At 36.9% G+C, this 24366-nt stretch overlaps 1 pseudogene; it reads right to left on the bottom strand.

The window, feature by feature from the left end:
* Nucleotides 1-4819: 4819 nt before the first annotated feature.
* On the bottom strand, nt 4820-23079 carry LOC112328232 (uncharacterized; annotated as a pseudogene).
* Nucleotides 23080-24366: the final 1287 nt, after the last annotated feature.

Raw genomic sequence — 24366 nt, forward strand, 5'->3', positions numbered from 1 at the left:
CCATACGTGAGCGACGAGCTGTGGTTTTCGTTCTACGCATCCTCAAGTGGGGGCATGTCATCACAATTAGACTCCTCACTAGTGGACACAATCTCTCCATCATCCCTTAGAATCATAACTCGACGATTTGCACAAATAATTAAACACAAATCATGCAATAATGTAGTAAAATTACTAATTATTCCAACATATTCAATTACTTATTCTAAGGTAAATTTAAAATTAACAATTACAATTCAACAAATTATTCAATCATTATATAAATACAAACAATAAAAAATATTCAAAATATTCAAAAAAAACTCTAGACTAACAATTAAAATTAATGCAAATAATTAAACACAAATCATGCAATAATATAGTAAAATTACTAATTATTCCAACATATTCAATTACTTATTCTAAGGTAAATTCAACATTAACAATTATAATTCAACAAATTATTCAATTATTATGCCAATACAACAATAAAATATATTGAATAATTTTTTAAAAAAAAAACTATAGACTTTAGGAATGAAATATGCTTATCTTAATAATGTGTTTATTTCAAGACTTTATCTACATTATAAAAATACACCAAAACAAAAAACATAACAAAAAAAAAATAGCTAATAAAAAAACTTTAACGTAAATTGAAATAGAGGAAATGCATACCTTTTAATTTGATGAAGATTAAGAAGAAAACTAGTTAGAGATTGCATGTAAAAGTCTTGAAGAAATGAGAGGAAAAAAATCGAAATTGAAAGGTGAAGAATGGAGAAGATGAAAAAATGAACTGAAGGGGCGGTCGTAGGGATTTATAGCGCATTTTTACCGACGGATTCACCGACGGAAATTAAAAATAATATCATTTTAATTTATTCCGTCGGTGAAGTTTCGAAAATCCGTTGGTAATTTTTGAATTTCGCACCAACATTTTGTATTACCCTCCATATTTTTTGCGGTCCGTCGGCAAAATGACGCGGTCAGAGATGCATTTAATGCACCGCTCTTTGGAATTCGCACAGTCTGTCGGTGATGTTGTCGGTAATAGTGACCTGCCGACAACATACCGACAGACTGGAATTTATCGGTATGGAAGTCGGTGATAGTGGCATTTCAAGTAATTATTTTTCAACTCTCTGTGAAATATCGATGGACGTTTGTCCGTCGGTGGTAGTGACATTTCAAGTAATTATTTTGATTGCTAAACTGTCCATCGCACAAAACAATAACAACAGTGCTTAAACAATACATAAACTTATAAAATAAATATTTCATGTTACAAAATATATCATTCATAATATATATTACATGAAAAAAATGTTTTACACAGGGCTTCATTCTGATAGTTAGTCCGAATTTTCTTCTTCTTCGTCGTCAATTGAATAGTCATCACCTTCATCACAATCTTCAATATGGATATCATCTTCTTCATTGACATTTGCTTGTTCGCTAGAGCTCAAAACAACATTCAACTTCTGATGCGAACCCTAGCGGAATTTAATGGTATTCGCGACCCCAAGATCAATCTAACCCAAGTTTGTTGAGATTTAAATGAGCTTATCACAATGGAAGACTTGTTCCAAGGCAACAAGACTATAAACCTACTCGATCACTACGCCTACACCTGGAGACGAGCAAAAGAAGTATAAATTCACAACAAAGAATGGTCAATTCTTTGAAGAGTTGAAAGTTCAATCAAGAACCAAGATTGAGCAACCAAAAGTCCGCTACAATGCTGAAAATATTATCAAAAGTCTGCCCTAAAATTATTCCTAAAGAGTATTTATACTCCAAGCCAAAACCCTAGTTTCCCTAATGGGTCTCACATAAACCCAATTTAAATAATAATCAACCCAAGCTAAAACTAGCCCAAACTAATTAAAATAAACAAGTCTAAAACCCAAACAAATTGTCTCCTCTCAAAATAATTAAAGTTTGATAGCCCAACTAATTAAATAAGACAAGTTTGTTGTTTCCGCATTCTGTCTGGCAGCAGCAATGCCCAACTTAAAACGGATAGTTCTCTCTCGTCTTATTGAATTAGAAGGCGTGCCATATACCGTTGGAAATGTATGGAAGTCTAGTTTCCAGCCCAACTAGAATCACATCAATATTTGATCTGTAACTCCAGTTATGACTAGAAGAGTAATGAAAGGTCAAACTGTCCGAATCTAGTCTTCTTCTCCCAATCCTTGTGTAATGGTCTTGGTTCCACCAACAAGCCCCTCTTGAACATGAATCAGATTAATCAAGGCTTGCTCTTTATTATTACAAATCCTCTTGAAGTCCACCTTAGCCCATGTATCTTGAAGAAGTCCATTGAAAGCTTCTTTGAACTTCTTAGCCTTAAGCCTCATAACTGGACCAACTGGAACCTCCAATGGATCCTTTGATGGTTGGATCGGATCATCCCCTCGCTCCTCAATAGGATTCGACCTCGAATCATCACCTACATCAAACGAAGAAAGATCAGAAACATTGAATGTAGCACTAACACCATACTCACCTGGTAGATCCACTTGGTAGGCATTATCATTAATCCTTTCTATGATCTGATAAGGACCATCTCCTCGAGGCATCAATTTTGATCTTCTTTGTTCAAGAAACCTTTCCTTCCTCATATGCACCCAAACCCAATCACCTGGTTCAAATCTCACTAATTTTCGTCCCCTATTGGCTTTGTTTGCATATTGTTCATTCTTCTTTTCTATTTGTTGCCGAATTTTTGCATGGAGATCTTTCACCACCTGTGCTTTTTGATTACCATCAAGACTAACCCTTTCATCAACAGGCAAAGGAATCAAATCTAATGGTGTCAAAGGGTTAAAACCATAAACAATCTCAAATGGGGAATAATCAGTAGTAGAATGCACACTACGATTATATGCAAATTCAATGAATGGCAAACAATCTTCCCAATTTTTAAGATTCTTTTGAATGATAGCCCTTAACAATTGAATCAAAGTTCGGTTAACAACTTCAGTTTGGCCATCTGTTTGTGGATGACAAGTAGTAGAATATAAAAGTTTAGTTTCTAACTTACCCCACAAAACCTTCCAAAAGTAACTCAAAAACTTAACGTCTCGATCGGATACAATGCTCCTAGGAAGACCATGTAGCCGAATGACCTCTCTAAAGAATAGGTTAGCTATATTTATTGCATCATCAGTTTTATGGCAAGCAATGAAATGTGCCATCTTAGAAAATCTATCCACAACAACAAATATAGAATCTCTCCCTTTCCTAGACCTAGGTAGACCCAAAATGAAATCCATAGAAATATCAACCCAAGGTTCCTTAGGAACAGACAAAGGTGTGTATAGTCCATGAGGCATTACCCTAGACTTAGCTTGTCTACATGTTATGCACCTATCACATATTCTTTGCACATCTCTTTTCATATTAGGCCAATAAAAGTGCTCATGCAGAACCTCCATAGTTTTAGTAATTCCAAAATGCCCCATTAAACCTCCCCCATGTTCTTCCCTCACAAGTAATTCACGTAAAGAACAATTAGGCATACATAACTTATTTTCCTTAAACAAAAATCCATCATGCCTAAAATATTTATCCATGGCCAAAACCTTGCATGTGTCATATATAGCACTGGAATCATGATCATCAAGATACAATTCCTTAATATACTCAAATCCTAGCAATTTAGTATTAAGAGTATTAAGAAGAACATACCTTTGCGACAAGGCATCGGCGACCACATTTTCCTGACCTTGCTTGTATTTAATCACATATGGAAATGTTTCAATAAATTCAACCCACTTAGCATGTCTCCTACTTAACTTACCTTGACCCTTCAAATGTTTCAACGACTGGTGATCAGTATGTATGACAAACTCTCGGGGCACAAATAATGTTGCCAAGTCTCCAAAGCCCGCACGACTGCATACAACTCTTTATCATAAGTAGGATAGTTAAGAGTTGCACCATTGAGTTTCTCACTAAAATAAGTGATGAGCCGTTTTTCTTACATTAAAACGGCTTCAATACCTATTCCTGAAGCATCACATTCAATCTCAAAAGCTTTATTAAAATCAGGTAAAAATAGTAAAGGTGCCGAAATCAACTTTGATTTTAAAAAGCTAAAAGCATTTTCTTGTTCTTCTCCCCACTTGAAACCCACGGCTTTCTTAACAATTTCAGTCAATGGAGAGGCTATCGTACTAAAGTCTTTAACAAATCTCCTATAAAAACTAGCCAAACCATGAAAACTCCTAACGTCTATTATGGATTTTGGTGTAGGCCATTCTTGAATAGCCTTAACCTTAGCCTCATCCATTTCTATACCTTTTGCACTAACCACATATCCAAGAAAAACAATCCTATCCATGCAAAAGTCACACTTTTTCAAATTAGCATATAAGGACTCTTTTCTAAGCACATCAAGAACTTGTCTCAAATGACTTATATGCTCATCAATGTCCTTACTATAAATCAAGATATCATCAAAGTAAACGACTACAAACTTACCAATAAAAGCACGCAACACATGATTCATCAATCTCACAAAAGTACTAGGTGCATTAGTAAGTCCAAAAGGCATAACCAACCACTCATACAAACCATATTTAGTTTTAAATGCAGTTTTCCATTCATCCCCTTCTTTCATCCTAATTTGATGATAACCACTTTTCAAATCAATTTTTGAAAACAATTTAGAACCATGTAATTCATCCAATATATCATCTAATCTAGGAATGGGATGTCGATACTTTACATTGATGTTATTGATAGCTCGACAATCCACACACATTCGCCAAGTTTTATCCTTTTTTGGAACAAGAAGCACGGGAACTGCACAAGGACTCATGCTCTATCAAATGTATACTTTCGACATCAACTCCCCCACTTGCCTTTGAAGCTCCTTAGTCTCTTCAGGATTGCTCCTATAAGCCGGCCTATTTGGTATAGATGCTCCTGGAACAAAATCAATTTGATGCTCAATACCTCTAATTGGCGGCAAACCACTAGGAATGTCATCCGAAAAGACATCCTCAAAATTCCTGCAAAAGAACTTTAACAACACTAGGAACACAAGAATCTAAATCATCTGAGTTAAAGAATGCCTCCTTATACACAAGTAAAATCATAGGCAAGTCAGAAAGATAGGCATGTTTAAGATCATTAGATTTTGCAAAAAAATTAAGGTGTTTCCCCACTTTGTCTACACACTCTTCTTTTTTCACCCTTTCTTTCTTCTCTCCACTCATTTTCTCTCCACTTTCGGCCTTCTTTTCATCCTTTTGTTTTTGGCCAAGACCCTCCCCTAATGTCCTAAGGGCCGAAACTTTGTTCCCCTTTGTTTTCAACTCATGGCTTACTTTCTTTTCTCTCTTCCTCACATCCTCACCATGTTGTTCAGCTTGTTTTTGCATTTTAGCCAAATCTTTTTGTTCCTCCACTTTGGCCGAAACATGTTGCTCTTCCTCATAACCCTTCTTCAATTGAATTTGAACTTCATACACTTGCTTTGGTGAGAGTGGGGCAAGTGTATAAATCCTTCCATCCTTTTCTAATGAATACTTGTTCTTAAACCCATCGTGCTTGGCTTTACTATCAAATTGCCAAGGCCTCCCTAACATGTATATGCACAACATTACATAACACTTCATCCTTTTATTTGCCTACTGAAAAAGAAATCATCACCTGTCTATTCACCCTAACAACACCACATTCATTCAACCATTGAAGTTGATAAGACCTCTCATGCTTTATGGTATTCAATCCCAACATTCTAACCAAAGTAACACTAGCAACATTAGTACAACTACCACTATCAATGATCATACTACATACCTTATCGTTGATTAGGCATCTAGTATGGAAGATGTTCTCCCTTTGTTGCTCCACATCATCCTCCTTAGTCTGAACACTAAGTGACCTTCTAATCACCAAAACTTTATCACCAACAGCATACTCAAAATCACTAGCATCCTCAAGTGGGGGCATGTCATCACAATTAGACTCCTCACTAGTGGACACAATCTCTCCATCATCCCTTAGAATCATAACTCGACGATTTGCACAAATAATTAAACACAAATCATGCAATAATGTAGTAAAATTACTAATTATTCCAACATATTCAATTACTTATTCTAAGGTAAATTTAAAATTAACAATTACAATTCAACAAATTATTCAATCATTATATAAATACAAACAATAAAAAATATTCAAAATATTCAAAAAAAACTCTAGACTAACAATTAAAATTAATGCAAATAATTAAACACAAATCATGCAATAATATAGTAAAATTACTAATTATTCCAACATATTCAATTACTTATTCTAAGGTAAATTCAACATTAACAATTATAATTCAACAAATTATTCAATTATTATGCCAATACAACAATAAAATATATTGAATAATTTTTTAAAAAAAAAACTATAGACTTTAGGAATGAAATATGCTTATCTTAATAATGTGTTTATTTCAAGACTTTATCTACATTATAAAAATACACCAAAACAAAAAACATAACAAAAAAAAAATAGCTAATAAAAAAACTTTAACGTAAATTGAAATAGAGGAAATGCATACCTTTTAATTTGATGAAGATTAAGAAGAAAACTAGTTAGAGATTGCATGTAAAAGTCTTGAAGAAATGAGAGGAAAAAAATCGAAATTGAAAGGTGAAGAATGGAGAAGATGAAAAAATGAACTGAAGGGGCGGTCGTAGGGATTTATAGCGCATTTTTACCGACGGATTCACCGACGGAAATTAAAAATAATATCATTTTAATTTATTCCGTCGGTGAAGTTTCGAAAATCCGTTGGTAATTTTTGAATTTCGCACCAACATTTTGTATTACCCTCCATATTTTTTGCGGTCCGTCGGCAAAATGACGCGGTCAGAGATGCATTTAATGCACCGCTCTTTGGAATTCGCACAGTCTGTCGGTGATGTTGTCGGTAATAGTGACCTGCCGACAACATACCGACAGACTGGAATTTATCGGTATGGAAGTCGGTGATAGTGGCATTTCAAGTAATTATTTTTCAACTCTCTGTGAAATATCGATGGACGTTTGTCCGTCGGTGGTAGTGACATTTCAAGTAATTATTTTGATTGCTAAACTGTCCATCGCACAAAACAATAACAACAGTGCTTAAACAATACATAAACTTATAAAATAAATATTTCATGTTACAAAATATATCATTCATAATATATATTACATGAAAAAAATGTTTTACACAGGGCTTCATTCTGATAGTTAGTCCGAATTTTCTTCTTCTTCGTCGTCAATTGAATAGTCATCACCTTCATCACAATCTTCAATATGGATATCATCTTCTTCATTGACATTTGCTTGTTCGCTAGAGCTCAAAACAACATTCAACTTCTGATGCGAACCCTAGCGGAATTTAATGGTATTCGCGACCCCAAGATCAATCTAACCCAAGTTTGTTGAGATTTAAATGAGCTTATCACAATGGAAGACTTGTTCCAAGGCAACAAGACTATAAACCTACTCGATCACTACGCCTACACCTGGAGACGAGCAAAAGAAGTATAAATTCACAACAAAGAATGGTCAATTCTTTGAAGAGTTGAAAGTTCAATCAAGAACCAAGATTGAGCAACCAAAAGTCCGCTACAATGCTGAAAATATTATCAAAAGTCTGCCCTAAAATTATTCCTAAAGAGTATTTATACTCCAAGCCAAAACCCTAGTTTCCCTAATGGGTCTCACATAAACCCAATTTAAATAATAATCAACCCAAGCTAAAACTAGCCCAAACTAATTAAAATAAACAAGTCTAAAACCCAAACAAATTGTCTCCTCTCAAAATAATTAAAGTTTGATAGCCCAACTAATTAAATAAGACAAGTTTGTTGTTTCCGCATTCTGTCTGGCAGCAGCAATGCCCAACTTAAAACGGATAGTTCTCTCTCGTCTTATTGAATTAGAAGGCGTGCCATATACCGTTGGAAATGTATGGAAGTCTAGTTTCCAGCCCAACTAGAATCACATCAATATTTGATCTGTAACTCCAGTTATGACTAGAAGAGTAATGAAAGGTCAAACTGTCCGAATCTAGTCTTCTTCTCCCAATCCTTGTGTAATGGTCTTGGTTCCACCAACAAGCCCCTCTTGAACATGAATCAGATTAATCAAGGCTTGCTCTTTATTATTACAAATCCTCTTGAAGTCCACCTTAGCCCATGTATCTTGAAGAAGTCCATTGAAAGCTTCTTTGAACTTCTTAGCCTTAAGCCTCATAACTGGACCAACTGGAACCTCCAATGGATCCTTTGATGGTTGGATCGGATCATCCCCTCGCTCCTCAATAGGATTCGACCTCGAATCATCACCTACATCAAACGAAGAAAGATCAGAAACATTGAATGTAGCACTAACACCATACTCACCTGGTAGATCCACTTGGTAGGCATTATCATTAATCCTTTCTATGATCTGATAAGGACCATCTCCTCGAGGCATCAATTTTGATCTTCTTTGTTCAAGAAACCTTTCCTTCCTCATATGCACCCAAACCCAATCACCTGGTTCAAATCTCACTAATTTTCGTCCCCTATTGGCTTTGTTTGCATATTGTTCATTCTTCTTTTCTATTTGTTGCCGAATTTTTGCATGGAGATCTTTCACCACCTGTGCTTTTTGATTACCATCAAGACTAACCCTTTCATCAACAGGCAAAGGAATCAAATCTAATGGTGTCAAAGGGTTAAAACCATAAACAATCTCAAATGGGGAATAATCAGTAGTAGAATGCACACTACGATTATATGCAAATTCAATGAATGGCAAACAATCTTCCCAATTTTTAAGATTCTTTTGAATGATAGCCCTTAACAATTGAATCAAAGTTCGGTTAACAACTTCAGTTTGGCCATCTGTTTGTGGATGACAAGTAGTAGAATATAAAAGTTTAGTTTCTAACTTACCCCACAAAACCTTCCAAAAGTAACTCAAAAACTTAACGTCTCGATCGGATACAATGCTCCTAGGAAGACCATGTAGCCGAATGACCTCTCTAAAGAATAGGTTAGCTATATTTATTGCATCATCAGTTTTATGGCAAGCAATGAAATGTGCCATCTTAGAAAATCTATCCACAACAACAAATATAGAATCTCTCCCTTTCCTAGACCTAGGTAGACCCAAAATGAAATCCATAGAAATATCAACCCAAGGTTCCTTAGGAACAGACAAAGGTGTGTATAGTCCATGAGGCATTACCCTAGACTTAGCTTGTCTACATGTTATGCACCTATCACATATTCTTTGCACATCTCTTTTCATATTAGGCCAATAAAAGTGCTCATGCAGAACCTCCATAGTTTTAGTAATTCCAAAATGCCCCATTAAACCTCCCCCATGTTCTTCCCTCACAAGTAATTCACGTAAAGAACAATTAGGCATACATAACTTATTTTCCTTAAACAAAAATCCATCATGCCTAAAATATTTATCCATGGCCAAAACCTTGCATGTGTCATATATAGCACTGGAATCATGATCATCAAGATACAATTCCTTAATATACTCAAATCCTAGCAATTTAGTATTAAGAGTATTAAGAAGAACATACCTTTGCGACAAGGCATCGGCGACCACATTTTCCTGACCTTGCTTGTATTTAATCACATATGGAAATGTTTCAATAAATTCAACCCACTTAGCATGTCTCCTACTTAACTTACCTTGACCCTTCAAATGTTTCAACGACTGGTGATCAGTATGTATGACAAACTCTCGGGGCACAAATAATGTTGCCAAGTCTCCAAAGCCCGCACGACTGCATACAACTCTTTATCATAAGTAGGATAGTTAAGAGTTGCACCATTGAGTTTCTCACTAAAATAAGTGATGAGCCGTTTTTCTTACATTAAAACGGCTTCAATACCTATTCCTGAAGCATCACATTCAATCTCAAAAGCTTTATTAAAATCAGGTAAAAATAGTAAAGGTGCCGAAATCAACTTTGATTTTAAAAAGCTAAAAGCATTTTCTTGTTCTTCTCCCCACTTGAAACCCACGGCTTTCTTAACAATTTCAGTCAATGGAGAGGCTATCGTACTAAAGTCTTTAACAAATCTCCTATAAAAACTAGCCAAACCATGAAAACTCCTAACGTCTATTATGGATTTTGGTGTAGGCCATTCTTGAATAGCCTTAACCTTAGCCTCATCCATTTCTATACCTTTTGCACTAACCACATATCCAAGAAAAACAATCCTATCCATGCAAAAGTCACACTTTTTCAAATTAGCATATAAGGACTCTTTTCTAAGCACATCAAGAACTTGTCTCAAATGACTTATATGCTCATCAATGTCCTTACTATAAATCAAGATATCATCAAAGTAAACGACTACAAACTTACCAATAAAAGCACGCAACACATGATTCATCAATCTCACAAAAGTACTAGGTGCATTAGTAAGTCCAAAAGGCATAACCAACCACTCATACAAACCATATTTAGTTTTAAATGCAGTTTTCCATTCATCCCCTTCTTTCATCCTAATTTGATGATAACCACTTTTCAAATCAATTTTTGAAAACAATTTAGAACCATGTAATTCATCCAATATATCATCTAATCTAGGAATGGGATGTCGATACTTTACATTGATGTTATTGATAGCTCGACAATCCACACACATTCGCCAAGTTTTATCCTTTTTTGGAACAAGAAGCACGGGAACTGCACAAGGACTCATGCTCTATCAAATGTATACTTTCGACATCAACTCCCCCACTTGCCTTTGAAGCTCCTTAGTCTCTTCAGGATTGCTCCTATAAGCCGGCCTATTTGGTATAGATGCTCCTGGAACAAAATCAATTTGATGCTCAATACCTCTAATTGGCGGCAAACCACTAGGAATGTCATCCGAAAAGACATCCTCAAAATTCCTGCAAAAGAACTTTAACAACACTAGGAACACAAGAATCTAAATCATCTGAGTTAAAGAATGCCTCCTTATACACAAGTAAAATCATAGGCAAGTCAGAAAGATAGGCATGTTTAAGATCATTAGATTTTGCAAAAAAATTAAGGTGTTTCCCCACTTTGTCTACACACTCTTCTTTTTTCACCCTTTCTTTCTTCTCTCCACTCATTTTCTCTCCACTTTCGGCCTTCTTTTCATCCTTTTGTTTTTGGCCAAGACCCTCCCCTAATGTCCTAAGGGCCGAAACTTTGTTCCCCTTTGTTTTCAACTCATGGCTTACTTTCTTTTCTCTCTTCCTCACATCCTCACCATGTTGTTCAGCTTGTTTTTGCATTTTAGCCAAATCTTTTTGTTCCTCCACTTTGGCCGAAACATGTTGCTCTTCCTCATAACCCTTCTTCAATTGAATTTGAACTTCATACACTTGCTTTGGTGAGAGTGGGGCAAGTGTATAAATCCTTCCATCCTTTTCTAATGAATACTTGTTCTTAAACCCATCGTGCTTGGCTTTACTATCAAATTGCCAAGGCCTCCCTAACATGTATATGCACAACATTACATAACACTTCATCCTTTTATTTGCCTACTGAAAAAGAAATCATCACCTGTCTATTCACCCTAACAACACCACATTCATTCAACCATTGAAGTTGATAAGACCTCTCATGCTTTATGGTATTCAATCCCAACATTCTAACCAAAGTAACACTAGCAACATTAGTACAACTACCACTATCAATGATCATACTACATACCTTATCGTTGATTAGGCATCTAGTATGGAAGATGTTCTCCCTTTGTTGCTCCACATCATCCTCCTTAGTCTGAACACTAAGTGACCTTCTAATCACCAAAACTTTATCACCAACAGCATACTCAAAATCACTAGCATCCTCAAGTGGGGGCATGTCATCACAATTAGACTCCTCACTAGTGGACACAATCTCTCCATCATCCCTTAGAATCATAACTCGACGATTTGCACATTCTGATGCATAATGTCCCAATTCTTGACACTTGAAACACTTTATATCACGATTACGCTTTGGTTGAACTTCTCCCTTAAGTTTTTTATCATTGGTCGAAACCTGCTTCTTCATGGAGTTAGGTTCGGCAACTTTAGAAGTCACCAAAGGCTTCGATGATGCACTACCCTCTCTCCTATAATTCATCTTCTAACCCGAAGAAGACCCCGTATAAGCTCCAGATCGTGTATTACCCTTCCTTTTCAACTGTCCTTCAACCTTAATGGCTAAGTGTACTAACTCCTCCAAATCAACATATGATTGCAACTCCACAACATTAGTTATGTCTCTATTCAAGCCATTCAAAAACCTAGACATCATAACTTTCTCATCTTCATTAACATTAGCTCTAATCATAGCCACCTCTAATTCTTTCTGATACTCCTCCACACTTTTATTACCCTGTGTAATCATTTGTAAACGATTAAACAACTCCCGATAATAATGTTTAGGAACATACCTCTTCTTCATTATTGTCTTCAACTCCTTCCATGTGCTAACTGGTCTTTCTTTATTCCTTCTTCTTTCTACCACCAATCTCTCCCACCAAACTATGGCATAGTCAGTAAACTCCACTACAACTAACTTAACCTTCTTTTCTTCAGAGTACCTATAGATGTCAAAAATCATCTCCACCTTTTTTTCTCAATCTAAATAAGCTTCCGGATAAGTTTTTCCCTTAAAGGCTGGGATTTTTAACTTAATACTACCCAAATTTCGGTCTATATCTCCCAAATCATCAAAATCCCTATGTGGTCGAATATGTCCCCTCCTTGACCGATTCTCATACCTCTGTCCCCTATGTGTACGAAACCCACCACCACGGTTAAGATCATCCTCGACTTCATCTGCAGAGTTTCCAGCAACACTCTCCTCCTTCTTAGCTTCTCTACTCCTTTTACTACGCCCTTCATCAGACCTAGTCTCTAATTTTTCAATCCTAGTCATCAGCACACCAAACATAAATTCCATCAATTGTTGTATTCTCGAAAGCCCATCTTCTTGGATTTCACTGTTCTTCTGTGGCACACTATTAGAAGACATTATTTTTTTTAAACCTGCACGAAAATCGTTAGCAATAAAAATAACACCTCACACACTCGTGTTTCACACAAATTTATAGGCTTTTCACTCGAATATGCTCTCTATGCCTTTTTCCACTTAAATTGTCTTTCTTTAGTTTTTGAAATCACTTAGCAACAATTCAGGAAAAAAAAAACCAACTATGTAGTGAATTTATAAATTTGATATAGACTCTAGAAGCAAGAAATTACGAAACTAACAAAACAAAACTCGATGACAAATTCACGAATAGCAATGCAAATTTGTACGAATAATATGACAATTTGAAGACACGAAAAAAATCAGAAAAAGAGCTAAACAATTACGAATTATCAGGAACTAAGGATTTAATTCAAAAAAATTCCAGAAACTCAAGAAAATCAACTAAACTACCCAAATTTTCAAGAAACACAAACAAGACTACTAAAAGATTCGGCCAAAACAAAAAAAAAGTGATTTTTTTTTTGTGCGGCAACAATCAAGATTTCAAGATTAAGCCTCCTTTATATATATATATATATATATATATATATATATATATATTTCAGCAATAACAAAACAAAATCAAGAACTTAGGTGTGTATGTCGATTTTGATTAAGGAAGCATAAAAAAAAAGAACACTAACTTATGATTAAGTGTTCAACAAAGCAATAAAAAGTAAGATCCCTATTTTTTTTATTTGTTTTATATATAGGTGGCCAAATCTATCAAGAATCAAACAAGAAACAATAAAGACTCAAATTGAAGTATATAACATGTGATTAGATCAGCTCTAATATCAACTGATGCGAACCCTAGCGGAATTTAATGGTATTCGCGACCCCAAGATCAATCTAACCCAAGTTTGTTGAGATTTGAATGAGCTTATCACAATGGAAGACTTGCTCCAAGGCAACAAGACTATAAACCAACTCGATCACAACGCTTATACCTGGAGACGAGCAAAAGAAGTATAAATTCACAACAAAGAATGGTCAATTCTTTGAAGAGTTAAAAGTTCAATCAAGAACCAAGATTGAGCAACCAAAAGTCCGCTACAATGCTGAAAATATTATCAAAAGTCTGCCCTAAAATTATTCCTAAAGAGTATTTATACTCCAAGCCAAAACCCTAGTTTTCCTAATGGGTCTCACATAAACTCAATTTAAATAATAATTAACCCAAGCTAAAACTAGCCCAAACTAATTAAAATAAACAAGTCTAAAACCCAAACAAATTGTCTCCTCTCAAAATAATTAAAGTTTGATAGCCCAACTAATTAAATAAGACAAGTTCATTGTTTCCGCATTCTGTCTGGCAGCAGCAAGGCCCAACTTAAAACGGATAGTTCTCTCTCGTCTTATTGAATTAGAAGGCGTACCATATACCGTTGGAAATGTATGGAAGTCTAGTTTCCAGCCCAACTAGAATCACATCAAAATTTGATCTGTAACTCCAGTTATGACTAGAAGAGTAATGAAAGGTCAAACTGTCCAAATCTAGTCTTCTTCTCCCAATCCTTGTGTAATGGTCTTGGTTCCACCAACAAGCCCCTCTTGAATATGAATCAGATTAATTAAGGCTTGTTCTTTATTATTACAAATCCTCTTGAAGTCCACTGTAGCCCATGTATCTTGAAGAAGTCCATGGAAAGCTTCTTTGAACTTTTTAGCCCTAAGCCTCGTAACTGGACCAACTGGAACCTCCAATGGATCATTTTATGGTTGGATCGCATCAACTCCTCTGCGTCAACATCAACAAGACTATCATCGAAAACATGAAAATTTGAATTTTCTTCCAAGTCAATCGAAGGAGCAACTCGATATGGTTCTACCAACTCACTAACTTGAAAGACTTCATCTCGCACACTTGTGTCTTCGTTCTCATCCTGAACAAGCTCGACACGACCCCTGGGTTTTGTTTTTAAAACGGACAACCAATCCACTCTTGATCGATCCTTTCTAAAAGAAGAGGTGTATGTGTAATAAACTTGTTGTCATTGCTTTGCGAAAACAAAGACATCGTTTACGTTGCAGAGTCTAGCTTTTGAGTTGATTTCGACCAGACCATAGTGCGGATCAACTCTGATTCCTCTGACAGTCGTGTCATACCAATAGCATTTGAATAAAAACACTCTATTATGCTCGCTATGATATTGCAGTTCGACGACCTCTTCTAATCTACCATAGTAGTCAACTTCTAACTCACTACTAGTCGATCCCTTAACATAAACACCACTGTTGTATGTCTTTCTTCCATGCCCGTATTCTTCAGTATGGAAAACATATCCATTGATAAAATACCCGTTGTAGCACTTAACTTTTCTTTCAGGACCCTGGCTTAGTGAAGACAATGACTTAGCAACACTTTTTCTCATTTGATAAACCTTGTATATAATGTACATCAATAAACAGTAAACAAGAATCACGTAATGACATGCATACAATAATTTTGCAAGTGAGAATGAGTTTGTGATAGTGCTTACATATGTTCTGAACCATGTAGCAAATTGTTCATCTTGTAATTGAAAGATCTGGGATTCGGTCAGTTGTGAGTTATTGGACAACAAATATTGTCGATGTTCCCTGCAAGTGGTAATGAGTGTATTATATTACAATATATAATTAACAGTATATTATTGAAAAAGTTTAATTAGTATTACACATATATACACTTACTGAATAAAATGTCTCAGCTCATCACAGTTAAATAGAACATAATTGTGTGCTTGTTTGAACTCTATTTTTGACAAATATCTTCCTCTTACGACATTTTTAGGTGTGGGTCGTCCAGGATTGGAGAATATTGACAAGTTCCCACTCGAAGACACTTCACCGCCATCATCATGCCGTGGAACGCGATTGATTCTTGTTCTCAGATGAGGTTCGAAATAGTAAGAGATAAATGTTAAGATCTCCTCAACAATATAGGCCTCACATATCGAAGCCTCAACATGCGCTTTGTTCTTAACCTTTTTCTTAAGATTGAACAAGTACTTGCATTGAATTAATCAAATATTTTCAATGAAGAAAAACATAGAAAATAATTTTATATATGAATTACATTGCAATTGTAATATCTAACCGTTTGAATGGGTACATCCATCTATACTGGACCGATCCTCTAACTTTTGCGTCAAACGGTAGATGTATGGGGAGATGCTCCATTGAGTCAAAAAATGATGGAGGGAATATCATCTCAAGTTTGCATAGTGTCTCGACGATATTCATTTCAAGTCCCTCAATGTGATCAACATTCAACTTGCTAGAGCATAAATCTCTAAAGAAATGACTGATCTCCGTGAGTGCATCCCATATCCCCTTTGGCAACAAATCATGAAAAGCTAATGGGATGAGTGTTTGCATAAACACGTGGCAGTCATGACTCTTCATTCGATACAATCTGCATTCCTCCATATTAACCAGCCTTGATATGTTCGAGGTATGTCCATCCAGAAAACGTAGACTCTTAAGCCATTTATAGACTAGAAGTTGTGCGTTTTTCTCTAACACGAAGCTTGCTCTTGGTTTTGCGACCCGTGACTCATCACTAACCAACTCCATATTTTTACGGTTACAGAACAAAGCTACATCCAATCTAGCCTTGATGTTGTCCTTTGTCTTCCCCTTCACATCCATGACGGTGTTGAAAATGTTCTCAAACATGTTCTTTTCAATGTGCATGACGTCAAGGTTATGGCGGAGAAGATTGTTCTTCCAATAAGGAAGCTCCCAAAAGATACTTCGCTTTACCCAATTATGGGTCAAACCAAAACCAGGGAACTTCTACTTACCTGATTGGAGACCAAACACAATGTCACCGTACTCTGATACAACATTATGCAATTCTTCACCAGAAAGATGCGAGGGTGCAACATCCTTTTCAACTCTGCCAACAAAGAAATCTTTTCTGTTCTTTCTGTACTTGTGATTATGTGGCAAGAAACGATGGTGACAGTAAAAAAAAAAGCTTTACCTCCATTTGTTAGCGTGAATGACTTGTTGTTTTCCATGCAGTATGGACATGCTAGTTTCCCATGTGTGCTCCAACCAGAAAATATTTCATAAGCTGGAAAATCATTGATAGTCCACATCAAAGCCGCCCTCATAAGGAAATTTTGTTTTCTCGATATATCATAAGTCAAAGCTCTGGAGTACCACAACCGCGCCAACTCATCAATCAACGGTCGAAGACAAACATCTATATTCCGGACCGGGCTACTCGGACCTGGTATGACCATAGATAAAAACACGAACTCCAGCCTCATACACATCCCTGGTGGCAAGTTATAAACCGTCAATATGACCGGCCAACAAGAATAAGGAGCAACAAATGACCCGAATGGGTTGAATCCGTCTGTACACAACCCAAGGCGCACGTTCCTTGATTCAGCTGAAAAGTGAGGATGCACACTGTTAAAGTGTTTCCATGCTTCGCCGTCAGAAGGATGCACCATCACTCCATCAACCGCATCATGTGATTGGTGCCATGTCATGTGCTCAACAGTCCTTGGTGACATGAATAACCTCTGCAGTCTAGATGTGATTGGAAGCATCTAAGTTTTTTATATGCCACTAGAGTCTTTCCCCTACCAGTTCTGGGTTTGTAACGGGAATGCCCACATGTCATGCACTCGGTCATCTCAGCATTTTCAAGGTAGTATAACATGCATAAGTTAGGGCACATGTCAATTTTCTGGTATCCTAAACCGAGGGGTTTCAGCATGGACTTCGCAGCATAGAAGTTCTCTTTCAGCCTATTCCCTTTAGGTAAAATGCTTCTCGCCCATTCAATAATCTTGTCATACCCAGCCTCACTCAACCCGTGATCTGACTTGATGGTGAACACCTGTGCTACAACCGATAATTTACTGTGGTTCGTGCAGCCATCCCATAATGGTTCGTCATAATCTTTCAACAAATCAAAAAACCTAGCTGCATCTGGATTAGGTTTTTCTTCTACAATTGGACATTGACTGACATTACCTTGATTCATTCTCATTGCATCCATAACCATATTCCTGTAAGGATTAGTGTTGTCATTTGCCGCTTCATGCATGTTGCTAGCACTAGAAGTTGACCCAACCACCCTTTCTCCCATTCTCCTCTTACTAACAAATACTTCTCCGTGTGCATACCAACACTGGTAATTCTCCATAAACCCTTTGTGTAGAAGATGCATTGTTACAATATCTGGATGCAGATACTTTTTATTTTGACACTTCCTGCATGGACACCTAATACTGCCTCCATTAAAATTTTTGGGAATAGATGTTGCGAAATTATTAAAATCCTGAACCCCGTTACAATAATCCATTCTCCGCAATCCTTGGGGTGAATCTCGATACATCCATGAATGATCATTCATGACTTCTATCGAACCTCTATAAAATTATGATGACCACATGTATTAATTAACTATGTTAGGTAAATAAATTTGCAAAAATATTGGTTTACCTTGAGATTATCCAACAAACCAATTACAACTTCTCATAAATATTAAATATTAATTATCAATTATCAACGTCCATACAAATTAATACATATATATCAATTTATAGAAATTACAACTGTGCAATACCATTGATGATAAAAATTAAAACGAACCCATTAAACAAACTATTAATTATTTCAAAACAACAGATGTAATTCGGTAATTCAATAAAGTTTCAATAATTTACAAACAAATACAATCTTACAAAATCCGAAACAAACCATAACAAGTATAAAATTATACATTCATATACTACAAGTTTGTATGAGAAATAACAATAAAACATGTACATCTACTAACAAAATACATATACTAAAAAACCAATAAAATTCACATTTAAATGTTAAAATTTAAAAAGATAGAATTACTTACAAAAATTGATAAAAATCCATCGGTAAATCAGAACACGGATGCTGTGACGAGAAGACTTCAAGAAATGTGACTTGTTGTGCTGAGAAGAGGGAGATTTTTTTTGGGGGGGTTGGTTTTTTGCAGTAGGGGAGAGTTGAGATGGGAAAGAAGAAGGAGAAATAGGGGAGGAGAGGGTTGATAGCGAGGGGATATATTAACTTTTGTCGACGGCTTCACCGACGGACCTATTTCGTCTGTGATTCTGTCGGCTCGTCTGACGGTAAACAGGGCACGTCACCGTACGGAGCTGCCATTTTGAATCCCTCAGTGATTCCGTCGGCATTTTCATCGGTGAATCAGTCACGTCACCGTACGGAGCTGACGTTTTGAATCCCTCGGTGATTCCGTCGGTAAAGAAATAACCTCCACATCAGCGAACCGCTTTTTTTTATATTCTCAACATTCTGTCCCTAATTCCGTCGGTAGCTACCGATCGAATTTGGCTGTCGGTAGGTACCGATGAAATTACCGACAGAATTATTCCGTCGGTAATTCCGTTGGTATTAAGCGAATTTCTGGTAATGTTTCTTTAACACTCCCCCTCAAGTTGTAGTGTGAATGTCTATTACACCCAACTTGCGAAGATGGGATTGGAACAAGGGTATAGGCAGTGGTTTAGTGAAAATATCAATAACTTGATATTTTGTTTGCACATGAGTTGTTTGGATTTCTCCATTTTGAATTTTCTCACTAATAGTATGGCAATCCAATTCGATGTGTTTTGGCCAACTAGGTTGGCTGCAATGTAGAGTGCTGCTTTGTTGTCACAAAGTAAGGTGGCGGGTTGGCGATGTTCCACTTGTAGGTCTTGTAAAAGGTATTGCAACCAAGTGAGTTCATAACTGGTAGCTGTCATGGAGTGGTACTCAGCTTCTGCAGATGACCTTGAGACAACAACCTGCTTCTTGCTTTTCCATGATATGAGTGACCTGCCAAGAAAAATACAGTATCCAGTAATCGAGCGTCTTGTAAAGGGACATCATGCCCAGTCCTTATCGCAATATGCAGTCAGGTGCAGTGGTCCATTCGAAGAGAATAATAACCCTTGGCCAGGAGCTCCTTTGAGGTAGTGAAGGAGCCGACGTGTTGTGTCAAAATTGTGCTTCCGGGGCCTATGCATAAACTGACTGAGTGTATTTACTGCATATGTGATTTCTGGTCTTGTTATTTTCAGATAGATTAATCTTTCAATAAGTCTTCGATAACAAGTATGATCTTTAAGGAGGTCACTCCATGTAGGCATAAGAGAAACATCGGTTTTCATAGGAATTTTTTCAGGCTTGGCACCAAGTAAACCCGCATCTTCCAAGATATCTAGTGTATAATTCTGTTGATAAAAAGAAATGCCAGACTTGGACCGTGCAATTTCAACTCCAAGGAAGTACTTTAATGGTCCAAAATTTTTTATTTTGAAACAGGTGACGGGAAAATGTTTAAGGTCATATGGCATCATCATCATTTCCAGTGATTATCATATCATCAACATATAACAATATAACAGTGAAAGATTGACCACTTGTGTAAACAGAGAATAATCTGCTTTGGATTGAAAGAAACCAATATTTTGTATAGGAGATGAGAACTTGTGGAACCAGCTTTGAGATGCTTGTTTGAGACCATATAAGGATTTGTGAAGACAACACACAATATGCTCCCCCTGTCAACGGTACCCCAGTGGTGGAAGCATGTAGACTTCTTCATGAAGGTCGCTATAAAGAAAAATATTATGCACGTCTATCTGATGTAACGACCAATTACAGACAGATGCAATAGTGAGAAGACAATGGACAGTGATAAGCTTAGCAACAGGAGCAAAGGTTTTAGTATAATCGATGCCTTCATGTTGGGTGAAGCCTTTGGCGACCAAGCGAGCTTTGTATCTCTCAATGGAACCATTAGATTGGTATTTAATTTTGAAAACCCATCTGCATCCAATTGGACGATGACCATGGTAATGGAACTATTGACCAAGTGTTGTTCTCCTCTAGAGTTGTAATTTCAGAATTCATGGCCTTAACCCAATTGGGTGATGTCGTGCCTCCTCATAGGTGCTGGGTTCAACCAATTAAGAGATATTGTTGATAAAATTTCGATGTGGTGTTACATACCGAGTGATGGGGTAGCGAGTGCTAGACGTGATTGGGGAAAGAGCGCCAAGAGCAAGCAGGGCAACATATTGAGCTTGGTAATCTTTGAAGTGAGAAGGGTTTTTGGTAGGGCAGGTGGATTGGTGAATAGGTGGGGGGTGGATGTCCATGGAAGGTGAGGAGGGAATAAAAGGAAGATGTGATGTGATAGGTGGAGGAGACGGTTCCGAGACATCAAGAGAGAAAGAGAGGGCATCGTCTATGGCCATATGAGAATGATGTGGGAAAGTAGAAGGCGAATCAGAGAGGGTGAGGACTGGGGTTGCTTGGGTCGGGGGAGCATGGTGGGGAATGAGTTCTGGTAGGAGTAATGGGTCAAGAGATGGAGTGGGTAAGACAATAATGTCATTTTGATTTTCGGATAGGGATGTAGAAAATAGGAATATATTTTCATGAAAAACCACATCTCAGGAGGAAAGAAATTTTTGTGTATCAAGATCATAAAGACGATAACCCTTTTGACCAAGTGGGTAACCAAAGAAGACACATTGATGAGCTCATGCATCAAACTTGTGTTTAGGAAGAAGATTGGTAGCATAACACAAACACCCAAAAACCCGTAAATTAGAATAACCAGGAGATTTGTGGTGTAAAGTTCATAAGGTCATTTGTGTTTGAGTAAGGGTGTAGGGAGGCGATTTATGAGATAGCATGCAGTTTGTAAACCCCCCCTAAAAAAAATGTAAGGGAATGTTAGCCTGGAAACAGAGCGCCCTACTGACATTTAAAAGATGTCGATGTTTCGTCTTGATGATGCCATTTTATTAGGGTGTGTATGGACATGAGTGTTGGAAAAAGGTGCCTTTGTTTTGAAAAAAAGGTTGGAGAGACAGAAATTCATTGCCATTATCAGCACGTAAGGTTTTGACAGGAAGATTGAATTGGGTTTGGACCTAAGAGAAAAATGATTTGATCACCTCTTGTGTTTTTTATTTAAAATTTAAGAGATGAATCCATATAAATTGGGGAAAATCATCCACAATAGTTAGAAAATATTATGCGTCAGTGTGAGTGTGAATTTTGTGTGGCCCCCAAATGTCACAATGAATTAAATCAAAAGGTGTAGGGGATGATGTGGAGGTAAATGGAGAAAAAAATAAGTGAGTTTGTTTTGCTAAAGGATAAATATCGCAAACACGATTTGGATCACAAACAATTTCTAGAATTTTATTTGAAAGGAATTGTGTCGGTGCGTTGGATGAGTGCCCCAGACGTTGGTGCCAAAGCTAGGAGGTGTGGTGAACATGGTGAGCCAAATGTGGATTTTGGGTAGCTTTGAGGTAGTAGAGCCCATTAAAATGCTTGCCTAGGACAATCATCCTCCCCGTGTTTACATCCTGCACAATACAAAACTTATCGAAGAAAATCACAATATACTTCAATCCTCGTGTCAACTTGCTCAAGAGTTAAGACTTCAGACAATTTAATGGACCCAATATTTTTAATTGTTGTTTTTCCTCCATTGGGTAAACCAACAAAATCATGCTGAGTATTGATTATGTTGTGTGTAGGTGCAAAACATGAAATATGGTCTGAGGCTCCACTGTCCATTATCCAATATATATTTGAATGTGGGTCATGCTATGAAAGATTGCAGGTGGATGTAACGGTACCTGTTGCATTTGCAAGTGGGAAATTACTAAGTCGGTTGTGCAAAAGGGCGATCAATTGATTGTATTCTTCGGTAGTGAAAGTTGGACTTTTGTTGGGTTTGGTGTCATGCTCTGGAACTGTATCCTTTTCGACAGTGTAGGGAGCAAGCCTTTTATTTTTTGGCTTGACATTTTTGCCATGTAATTTGTGGCCCACAGGAAAACCATTGAGATAATAACAATTTTCAACTGAGTGAGTGTCTCCATCATAATAAGAACACCGCAGAGACCTCCTTGAGTAATGCTTGCCATCCCCATAGCAGCACTAAGGGGTTTCGCCGCCATTGAGTTGCCGGATATTGTGTCTCCCTTGGTATAGCGATCGGTTTGCATAGCATGGGATCCGATCTGGCTGTTTGCCACATCCATCTTCCACTCATGTTGGAGGATTAAGCCATGGACACGACATCTTTAGAATCGACCCACGTACAGTTGATTAAGGTTTGTTAAGACCCATTAAAAATTGCATGACTCTCTCCTTTTCTTCTCTTGAGGCATGTGTTTTGAAACCCTTGCAGGTGCAGATGATGGGTTCATGATAGGAATCTAATTCATCCTATAGGGCCTTCAGTTTAGTGTAATATTTCAAAATCATAAGGTGCCCTTGTCGATGTTCGGCAATTTCTTGGAGGATTTGGAAAATCCTGGAATCATTGCTTTGTGAGAAACGGTCCTTAAGATCATTCCACTGCTTGTGATATCAGGATTTAGTGATTGCAGAATCCATAATAACACCATGTCATTGCATATCTGCCAAATAACAAATTTGGCATCGGTGCATGCTAGAGATTTGATGGTTCCATCATTGAATCCTAGTTTGTTTTTAGCACTTAGGGCAATACGCATCGATTGAGTCCATTGACCATAATTATGTCCTTCGAGAGGCTTGGAAATGAGAACAAGGCTGGGTGAGTGGGTCGGACATGTTGATTTCAGGTTCAGATGATTTCTTGTGACCCATGTTGGTGATCTGTGTTGGTTGATTGTTTGTGGTGATGGAAGACGTTTGGGCAGAGTCACCAATATTGGTTCTCTGATATCATGAAAGAATATGGAATTTTATAGTTTTTGTATATTGATCATCAAGAGGGCTATAATGTACAAGCTTTATATAGATTGCAAATTCTATTCTAAGTAAGTCAATCATAATAGTTGTGATTGAATCAATGTTGCGATGTCGTTGTCGCACAAATTAATTACCCTAGCTTAAAACACAACACACAAGATAGTATAGAGCAAGCAAGGGGTCGATCCCACGAGGAAGGTTCAAGTCAGATTTTTATGCTAGATGATATGTATTTTTTTTTTGGGGGGTTGGAGGTTATCTAGGCTAAAGCAAAAGTAAACAAAAAGAAGCAATCAATGCTAAATCAAAGAAAACCGAAATTTATCCTGAAAAACTAAACCTTGGTCGCAAGTAAACGTCCACCTACAGAAATCAGAACTAATCATGGAAATGAAACGTCAATTTATACTCTGAATATTTATCTTTTCTTTTGTTGATTAGTTAACAGATCCGCTGTATAACTAATCCTAACCATCAAACAACCATAATGTCCGCACGAGTAATTTAATTCAATGGCAGCCTTAAGAACTATATAAGTTGATTAATCTAGACAACATAAATGTTCACAATCCATGTTTGAGTTGATCAAT

This window comes from Populus trichocarpa, chromosome 7 (assembly GCF_000002775.5).
Source record: "Populus trichocarpa isolate Nisqually-1 chromosome 7, P.trichocarpa_v4.1, whole genome shotgun sequence".
NCBI classification, from domain to species: Eukaryota; Viridiplantae; Streptophyta; class Magnoliopsida; order Malpighiales; family Salicaceae; genus Populus; species Populus trichocarpa.